We start from the raw sequence: 9,774 nt of genomic DNA on the forward strand, positions 1-9,774 counted from the left end.
CTTGTTGATATGTTTGAGTATTGATGTCCTCATGTTGATTATAGACTATTACTTTGAATCATCATGTAAAGTCCAAATGTCCATGCTACAAAAGAAAAGAATATGTGATGAACATGTTAGCTAGCACTCCACATCAAAAATTCTGTTTTTATCATTTACCTACTCGAGGGCGAGCAGGAATTAAGTTTGGGGATGCTTGATACGTCTCCAACGTATCTATAACTTTTTATTGTTCCATGTTGTTATAGGATCAATCTTGGATGTTTTATATACATTTACTAGCAACTTTATATCATTCTTTGGGACTAACCTATTGACATAGTGCCCGGTGCTAGTTGCTTTTTTTACTTCGCATAACATCAATACCAAACAAAGTCCAAATGCCACAAAACTTTTTGGAGATTTTTTCTGGTAGGAAGATACCCGGGACTTCTGAAGGGCATGAGGGGATGGTTGTGGGGCCCACTAGGCACCAGGGTGCGCCAGGGGCCTCAGGCGCACCCTGGTTGGTAGTGGGGCTCACGGGCACCCCCTTGACCTACCTCCACCTCTATAAATACTCTAAAATCCCAAAAACCCTGGGGGAGTCGATGAAACACTTTTTCTACCGCCGCAAGTTCCAGAACCACAAGATCCAATCTAGAGGCCTTTTCCGGCACTCTGCCGGAGGGGGTAATGATCACGGAGGGGCTTCTTCATCATCTTTGCTGCCCCTCCGATGATGTGTGAGTAGTTTACCACAGACCTACGGGTCTGTAGTTAGTAGCAAGACATCTTCTTCTCTCTTTTTGATCTCCAATACAATATTCTCATCGATGTTCTTGGAGATCTATTTGAGGTAACTCTTTTTTCCGGTGTGTTTGTTGGGATCAGATGAATTGTGAGTTTATGATCAGTTCTATCCATGAATATTATTTGAGTCTTTTCTGAACTCTTTTATGCATGATTATTATAGCGTCATATTTCTTCTCCAATTTATTGGTTTGGTTTGGCCAACTAGATTTATTTATCTTACTATGGGAAGATGTGCTTTGTGATGGGTTCGATCTTTCGGTGCTCAATCTCAGTGACAGAAAGAGACAAGACACGCGTGTATCATTGCTATTAAGGGTAACATGATGGGGTTTATTCATACGTGAGTTTATCTTGTCTACATCATGTCATCGTTCTTATTGCATTACTCTGTTTTTCCATGAACTTAATACACTAGATGCATGCTGGATAGCAGTCGATGTGTGGAGTAATAGTAGTAGATGCAGACAGGAGTTGGTCTACTAATCTTGGACGTGATGCCTATATACATGATCATTGCCTTGTTTATCATCATAATTATTTGCTTTTTATCAATTATCCAACAATAATTTGTTTGCCCGCCGTATGTTATTTTCTCGAGAGAAGCCTCTAGTGAAAACTATGGCCCCGGGTCTATATTTTATCATATATAAACCCTAAAAATATCTTGCTGCAATTTTCTTTTATTTATTTTATTTTGTGTTTTAGTTAGATCTATTTATTAAAACCTATACAATTTAATCTATCTCAATGCCATCGAGGGATTGCCAACCCCTCTTACGCGTTGGGTTGCAAGTTTTTGTTGTTTGTGTGTAGGTGATGTTTACATAGTGTTGCTTGGTTCTCCTACTGGATTGATAACCTTGGTTTCATAACTGAGGGAAATACTCCCTCCGTTTCTTTTTAGTCTGCATATAAAGTTTGGTCAAAGTCAAGCTTGATAAAGTTTGACTAACTTTATATTAAAAAATATCAACATTCACAATACGAAATCAATATTTTCAGATGCACCATGAAATGTATTTTCATATTATATAGTTTTAGAATTGTAGATGTTCATATTTTTTTAAATAAATTTCACCAAACTTTCTGTAGTTTGACTTTGACCAAAACTTATATGCGGAGTAAAAAGAAACAGAGGGAGTACTTCCCTTTGCTGTTATGCATCATCCTCTCCTCTTCGGGGAAATACCAACGCAGATTACAAGCAGGCAGAAGCATGTCTAGGCGGTCTTTTTCAAGATCGACTTCGGACATCCAACACCTCAAGTTCCTATTATCACTACTACAGGATGCTGCTAATGTGACACTACGATCAGAGACCCCTCGAGAAACTGTGTGCGATGCCATAATCACAAACGGTCCTGTATGAAAACCGTCAGAAATATGTAAAATGTTTGCGATGACGGATGCATCAAACATGGTGCAGGTTTTAGTTGCATGTGTGATGAAGGGCATACAGTTTAGTTCAATGAACTGTTTGCAATGAGGCAACACAAAAGAAACGGGCAGCCATATGGAGGCGTTTGCGATACACAGCATACGGTTCACCCGGATGAACTGTTTGTGATTAGGCAACACAAAACAAACGGACAGCCCGATCAAGGTGTGTGTGATGTACAGCATACGGTTCACTTGGATGAACTGTTTGTGATTAGGCAAGAGAACAGAAATGGTTCAATATAACAAGATGTGTGTGATACGCAACAAACAGGTCTATAATCAGGAATGTGTGCGAAGACCGATAATAACATAGATGATTGCTTCTAATAAGACATATGTGATATGTTCTGTCTACACAACATCTATTGGCCATTGTGGGACCAGCAGTCATCCCAATACGCCATAAGGATGCAAAGAGGCATTTCTATTAGCAAGGACTAGCTCTTCCACCAGTAGCTCATGTAAGAAAACTATCAAGTTAACTGTGCTCAGGCTGGAGCAGCCATCAGATGGGTGACTGGATGGGAAGTTGTGTCAATGTTAAATTAGGTGATGGGATGGGTTATTTTGGTCAAATGACCGAAATACCCCATTCCCTCAGCTAATTTAACCTCGAGGTCCTTGTTTTTATTTATTTTTTATTTTTTAACACATGTTAAAGAAAGTCTATCGCATTACTTTTTGAGAATGTGCGATACGTGGCATACAGTTGATCCATCCGACCTATTTGTGATGGAATAGGCCGTGTGTGTTGTGGGCAAACGCTTGCTAGTATTCAACCATTTGGGATTGATGAATTTATCACCGACGGGATCCCTAGTGTGGTCCATGTTCATCTGATCATCATCTACTTCTTGTGCTAGCTCGATGCGAAGTTTCCATTAATTGAAGGTGTTTTATGAACACACCACCGTTTCCCGCCATTTCCTCAGCTGTTTCCCGCCACCCTGCTAGATTGCGCATAGGGGGTGCGCGACGCACGGAGGCGACAAGCACAGCCTGTAGCACATCCACCTTTTCCAAACATGCCAACCCACCAAAGCGCCGCCTCTGCCATCAACCTTGTCGACGAGGAAAACGAGCAGGCGCCATAGCCCGTCGAGGCCGAGGCGCTCCCTGGCAACGCCATGGACGACGTTGTGATGCACGTCATCGCCAGGGTTGAGCAGACCTTTGGCGCATGATACTTGAGCGCCACGGATCAAGATAGGTATGTCAGCGCCGATAGGCTACAGCTCGCCGCACAACATGATCAATGGCGCGCCGCAGAGCAAGCTAGGCACATCCGCGCCGATAGGCTGCGGCTCGCCGCATGATGAGACCGTTGGAGCACCGCAGAGCGAGAGGCGCGGCGTGCCGCACAGCAAGAGCGGTTCCATCAGTGCTTGCCTGCTGTCGACATGGCGTCGCAGCTGGGTACACGTCCCGTCAGTACCCCCATTCCTCGCCAGGAGTGGGCAGAGGCCCTCAGTGCCATACTTGCACCAGATGCCGGCCACACCGTACTTGCACCGGATGCCCACCGCGCCGTTCGCATGGGTGCCGCCATTCGCCTTGTCCGCGGTGCGCTGGATGCCAACGCGCTGGTCCGTAGGCTCGACCGCCTCCTTGGCCCAGGTGTCCACCTGGGCACAGTAGAGGAACATGGTCGTCGCATCCTCGAGCTGGTGATCTCCGATGAAATAGCCAACTAGGAGATCGAGATCGCGCTTCATAATATATATTAATTGTTCATTAGATCATCACATAATATATATATATATATATATATATATATATATATATATATAATATCATCACATATACGTGATGATACTTAACTACTAGGTACAATGCATAAAATTGAGAAAGAACAATACTAAAACTAATAATCCCTCCTGGGGCCAGTATTCCGGCAGCCCCTCGCCAGCAGCTCACTGGTGCACGGCGTCTTCCCAGTGCGGAGGCAATACTCCGACTCCTCCGCCTCGCAGTGCTTGACGTACCGATCTTCCTCTTGCTGGCGAACGCGCGTGGCCCATCTTGCCATTTCGTTGGGCGCCCACCGGAGCTCCTCGTCGGTGGCACGCTGGAGCTTATCGGCCTACCTCCATGCAGCGACGAGGCGCCCAACGCCTATTAAAGGAAATATTCCCTAGAGGCACTTATAAAGTTATTATTTTTTTCCTTATATCATGATAAATGTTTATTATTCATGCTAGAATTGTATTAACCGGAAACATAATACATGTGTGAATACATAGACAAGCAGAGTGTCACTAGTATCCCTCTACTTGACTAGCTCGTTAATCAAAGATGGTTATGCTTCCTAGCCATAGACATGAGTTGTAATTTGATTAACGAGATCACATCATTAGGAGAATGATGTGATTGACTTGACCCATTCCGTTAGCTTAGCACTTGATCGTTTAGTATGTTGATATTGCTTTCTTCATGACTTATACATGTTCCTATGACTATGAAATTATGCAACTCCCATTTACCGGAGGAACACTTTGTGTGCTACCAAACGTCACAACATAACTGGGTGATTATAAAGGTGCTCTATAGGTGTCTCTGGAGGTACTTGTTCCGTTAGCGTATTTCGAGATTAGGATTTGTCACTCCGATTGTCAGAGAGGTATCTCTGGGCCCTCTCGGTAATGCACATCACTATAAGCCTTGCAAGCATTGTAACTAATGAGTTAGTTGCAGGATGATGCATTACAGAACGAGTAAAGAGACTTGCCGGTAACGAGATTGAACTAGGTATTGAGATACCGACGATCGAATCTCAGGCAAGTAACATACCTATGACAAAGGGAACAACGTATGCTGTTATGCGGTTTGACCGATAAAGATCTTCGTAGAATATGTGGGAGCCAATATGAACATCCAGGTTACGCTATTGGTTATTGATCGGAGACATGTCTCGGTCATGTCTACATAGTTCTCGAACCCATAGGGTCCGCACGCTAAAGTTCGGTGACGATCGGTATTATGAGTTTTTGTGTTTTGATGTACCAAAGGTAGTTTGGAGTCCCGGATATGATCACGGACATGACGAGGAGTCTCAAAATGGTCGAGACATAAAAATTGATATATTGGACGACTATATTCGGACACCGGAAGTGTTTTGGGTGATTTCGGAGAAAACCGGAGTGCGAGAGGGTTACCGGAACCCCCCGGGAGAAGTAATGGGCCTTATGGGCCATAGTGGAGAGAGAGAGGGCTGGCCTAGGGCAGGCCGCGCACCCCTCCCCCTCTGGTCCGAATTGGACTAGGAGAGGGGGCGGTGCCCCCCTTTCCTTCTCCCTCTCCCCTTCCTTTCCCCCTCCTAGTAGGAGTAGAAAAGAGGGGAGTCCTACTCCTACTAGGAGGAGGACTCCTCCTCCTGGGGCGCCATAGAGGGCCGGCCGGCCTCCCCCTTGCTCCTTTATATATGGGGGCAGGGGGCACCTCTAGGGACACAAGTTGATCAGTCGATCTATTCCAGCCGTGTGCGGTGCCCCCTCCACCATATTCCACTTCGGTTAATATCGTAGCGGTGCTTAGACGAAGCCCTGCGTCAGTTGCATCATCATCACCGTCACCACGCCGTCGTGCTGATGAAACTCCCCTGTGAAGCTTTGCTGGATCTAAGCTCACGGGATGTCATCGAGTTGAACGTGTGCAGAACTCGGAGGTGTCGTGCGTTCGGTACTTGGATTGGTCGGATCGTGAAGACGTACGACTACATCAACCGTGTTGTGCTAACACTTCCGCATTCGGTCTACAAGGGTACGTGGACACACTCTTCCCTCTCGTTGCTATGCATCACCATTATCCTGTGTGTGCGTAGGAATTTTTTTGAAATTACTATGTTCCCCAACACCTATGACCTTCCTCGCGAAGTACCCGTCTTCGTACACCTCCTCGGCACGAAAACGCGCCCTCCCCCAAAGCTCCGCCGCCTCCTTTTTCCAGGTGGCATCACGGGCTTCACAGGCCGCCTGGTAACTGGCTTCCTCCTCTGCCATCTCCTTGAACACCTCTTGCCTGGCTTTCTCAGCCGTCGGCAGCGACTTCCACAGACAAAGATTGTACTGGCCTCAAAACCAATCCAAAGTTGGGGGGTCCGGCGCAACCTCGTCAGGTGGCGCATAGGGGTCCTCGTCGCTACTAATCAAGTGAGCATCCTCGGGGGGCGACGACTTCTCATCGGCGTGTGGGCAGACCGGCGGCGCCATGGCAGAGATTTGAGAGAGAGAGAGAGAGAGAGAGAGAGAGAGAGGGCGAGGGGAGGATGTAGATGAGAATGCAGGCGGGACGAAGTGAGCAAGGTAGTATTTATTGGCGGCCGGAATCTAGATCGACGGGGTAGTACACATGCCGGTTGCCGGAATTTACGAGTACTGTAGTTTGAATTACACACAATTCCCGGAGCAAATCTGCGTGTGAACATAATAGCGGACGGTTTCCATTACAGAATCGTGTCTGATTAATGATCCCCGCCAATCACCTACCAAACCTTGAGCCGTGAGATAGAGTACCAATCGTGTGGGGGCCGGTTGTCTTGCCAGATCTTTACATTTTCTTTTTTGAACACCAGATATTTACATCGTCTGATGATTTTTTAACTCGCACACAAGTACACAAAAATATGATTTATCAAACCGTTTTGGTTAGGCCTTGCATGTAGATGTAGTTCAAATTTGAATTACGGTAATTAAATGGTTACAAAATCACTTAAATGTCTTTAAAAGGTCAAATGACCCCTAAAAATTTCCAAATTTTCACATGACAGTTGTATTAGTGCATGTTAAACGTAGGAAAAAATTTGAAGGCCGTAAGAGGAAGCTATCTCCCGTCCGTCAGCAAACATGCATTGTTCCCTCGAATTTACTGCACATGGAATTAACTCGCACACAAGTACACAAAAATATGATTTTTCAAACCGTTTTGGTTAGGCGTTGCATGTAGATGTAGTTAAAATTTGAATTACAATCATTAAATGGTTAGAAACTCACTTAAATGTCTTTAGAAGGTCAATGACCCCTGAAATTTACTAAATTTTCACATGACAGTTGTATTAGTGCATGTTAAACGTAGGGGGAAAATTGAAGGCCGTAAGAGGAAGCTATCTCCCGTTCGTCATCAAACATGCATTGTTCCCTCTCGGAACCACGAACCTTCTAGCGAGTTGCTCCGGTTTGTGAGGGGCGTCTGTCCAAACGTTCCTCAAACATGCCAATTTCTTTACCACATCATCTTGGTGGCATGACATTACATCAACCAAGGTTTCATGTGTTTCTGATCATTTTCCTAGTTTTTTGAATTAAAATGCCATGTCACTCCACGCATACGTATGCATGTGTCCATGTCGTGAGACTAAAATGTTTGAAAATTCCTTCTAATTTACTGCACATGGAATTAACTCGCACACAAGTACACAGATATGATTTTTCAAACTATTTTGGTTAGGCGTTGTGTGTAGATGTAGTTCAAATTTGAATTACGGTCATTAAATGGTTAAAAAATCACTTAAATGTCTTTGAAAGGTCAAATGACCCCTAGAATTTTCCAAAATTTCACATTACAGTTGTAGTAGTGCACTTAGACGTTGAAAATATTTCAAGGCCGTAAGAGGAAGCTATCTCCCATTCGTCATCAAACATGCATTGTTCCCTCTCGGAACCACGAACCTTCTAGCGAGTTGCTCTGGTTTGTGAGGGGTGTGTGTCCAAACTTTCATCAAACATGCCAATTTCTTTACCACATCATCTTGGTGGCATGACATTAAATCAAGCAAGGTTTCATCTGTTTCTGATCATTTTTTAATTTTTTGGAATTAAAATGTGATGGCATGCACTCCATGCATGTGCCCATGCATTGACACCAATATGTTTGAAAATCCCTTCAAATTAACTGCACATGGAATTAACTCGCACACAAGTACACAAAAATATGATTTTTCAAACCGTTATGGTTAGGCGTTGCATGTAGATGTAGTTCAAATTTGAATTACGGTCATTAAATGGTTAGAAAATCACTTAAATGTCTTTAAAAGGTCAAATGACCCCTGAAATTTACCAAAATTTCACATGACAGTTGTATTAGTACATGTCAAACGTAGGAAAAAAATTGAAGGCTGTAAGAGGAAGCTATCTCCCGTTCATCATCAAACATGAAGTGTTCCCTCTCGGAACCACGAACCTTCTAGCAAGTTGCTCCGGTATGTGAGGGGTGGGTGTCCAAACATTCGTCAAACATGCCAATTTCTTTACCACATCATCTTGGTGACATAACATTACATCGACCAAGGTTTCATGTGTTTCTCATCACTTTTCTATTTTTTGAATTAAAATGCCATGTCACTCCATGCATACGTATGCATGTGTCCATGTCGTGAGACCAATATGTTTGAAAATTCCTTCTAATTTACTACACGAATTAACTCGCACACAAGTACACATATATGATTTTTCAAAACATTTTGGTTAGGCGTTGCATCTAGATGTAATTCAAATTTGAATTATAGTCATTAAATGGTTAGAAAATTACTTAAATTTCTTTAAAAGGTTAAATGACCCCTAGAATTTTCCAAAATTTCACATTACAGTTGTAGTAGTGCACGTTAGACGTAGAAAAAACTTGAAGGCCGTAAGAGGAAGCTATCTCCCGTTCATCATCAAACATGCATTGTTCCCTCTCGGAACCACGAACCTTCTAGCGAGTTGCTCCGGTTTGTGAGGGGTGTGTGTCCAAACTTTCATCAAACATGCCAGTTTGTTTACCACATCATCCTGGTGGCATGACATTACATTAACCAAGGTTTCATGTGTTTCTGAATTTTTTTGGAATTAAAATGCCATGCCACTCCATGCATACATATTCATGCATATGTGTCCATGTCGTGATACAAATATGTTTACTGCACATGGAATTAACTCGCACACAAGTACACAAATATGATTTTTCAAACCGTTTCGGCTACCCGTTGCATGTAGATGTAGTTCAAATTTGAATTACGGTCATTAAATGGCTAGAAAATCACTTAAATGTCTTTAAAAGGTCAAATGACCCCTAGAATTTTCAAAAATTTCACATTACAGTTGTAGTAGTGCGCGTTAGACGTTGAAAAAAATTTGAAGGCCGTAAGAGGAAGCTATCTCCCGTTCGTCATCAAACATGCATTGTTCCCTCTCGGAACCACGAGCCTTCTAGTGAGTTGCTCCGGTTTGTGAGGGGTGTGTGTCCAAACTTTGGTCAAACATGCCAATTTTTTTACCACATCATCTTAGTGGCATGACATTACATCAACCAAGGCTTCATGTGTTCCTGATTTTTTTTGGATTTTTTGGAATTACAATGCCATGTCACTCCATTCTTAATTGTGTCATAGCCGTTAGACCAATATGTTTGAAAATTCCTTCCAATTTACTGCACATGGATTTAAATCGCACACAAGTACACGGAATATGAGTTTTCAAACCGTTATGGTTAGCTGTTGCATGTACATGTAGTTCAAATTTCAATTACAGTCATTAAATGGCTAGAAAATCACTTAAATGTCTTAGA

The sequence above is a fragment of the Triticum aestivum genome, chromosome 2A (genome assembly GCF_018294505.1).
Source record: "Triticum aestivum cultivar Chinese Spring chromosome 2A, IWGSC CS RefSeq v2.1, whole genome shotgun sequence".
In the NCBI taxonomy this organism is placed as follows: domain Eukaryota; kingdom Viridiplantae; phylum Streptophyta; class Magnoliopsida; order Poales; family Poaceae; genus Triticum; species Triticum aestivum.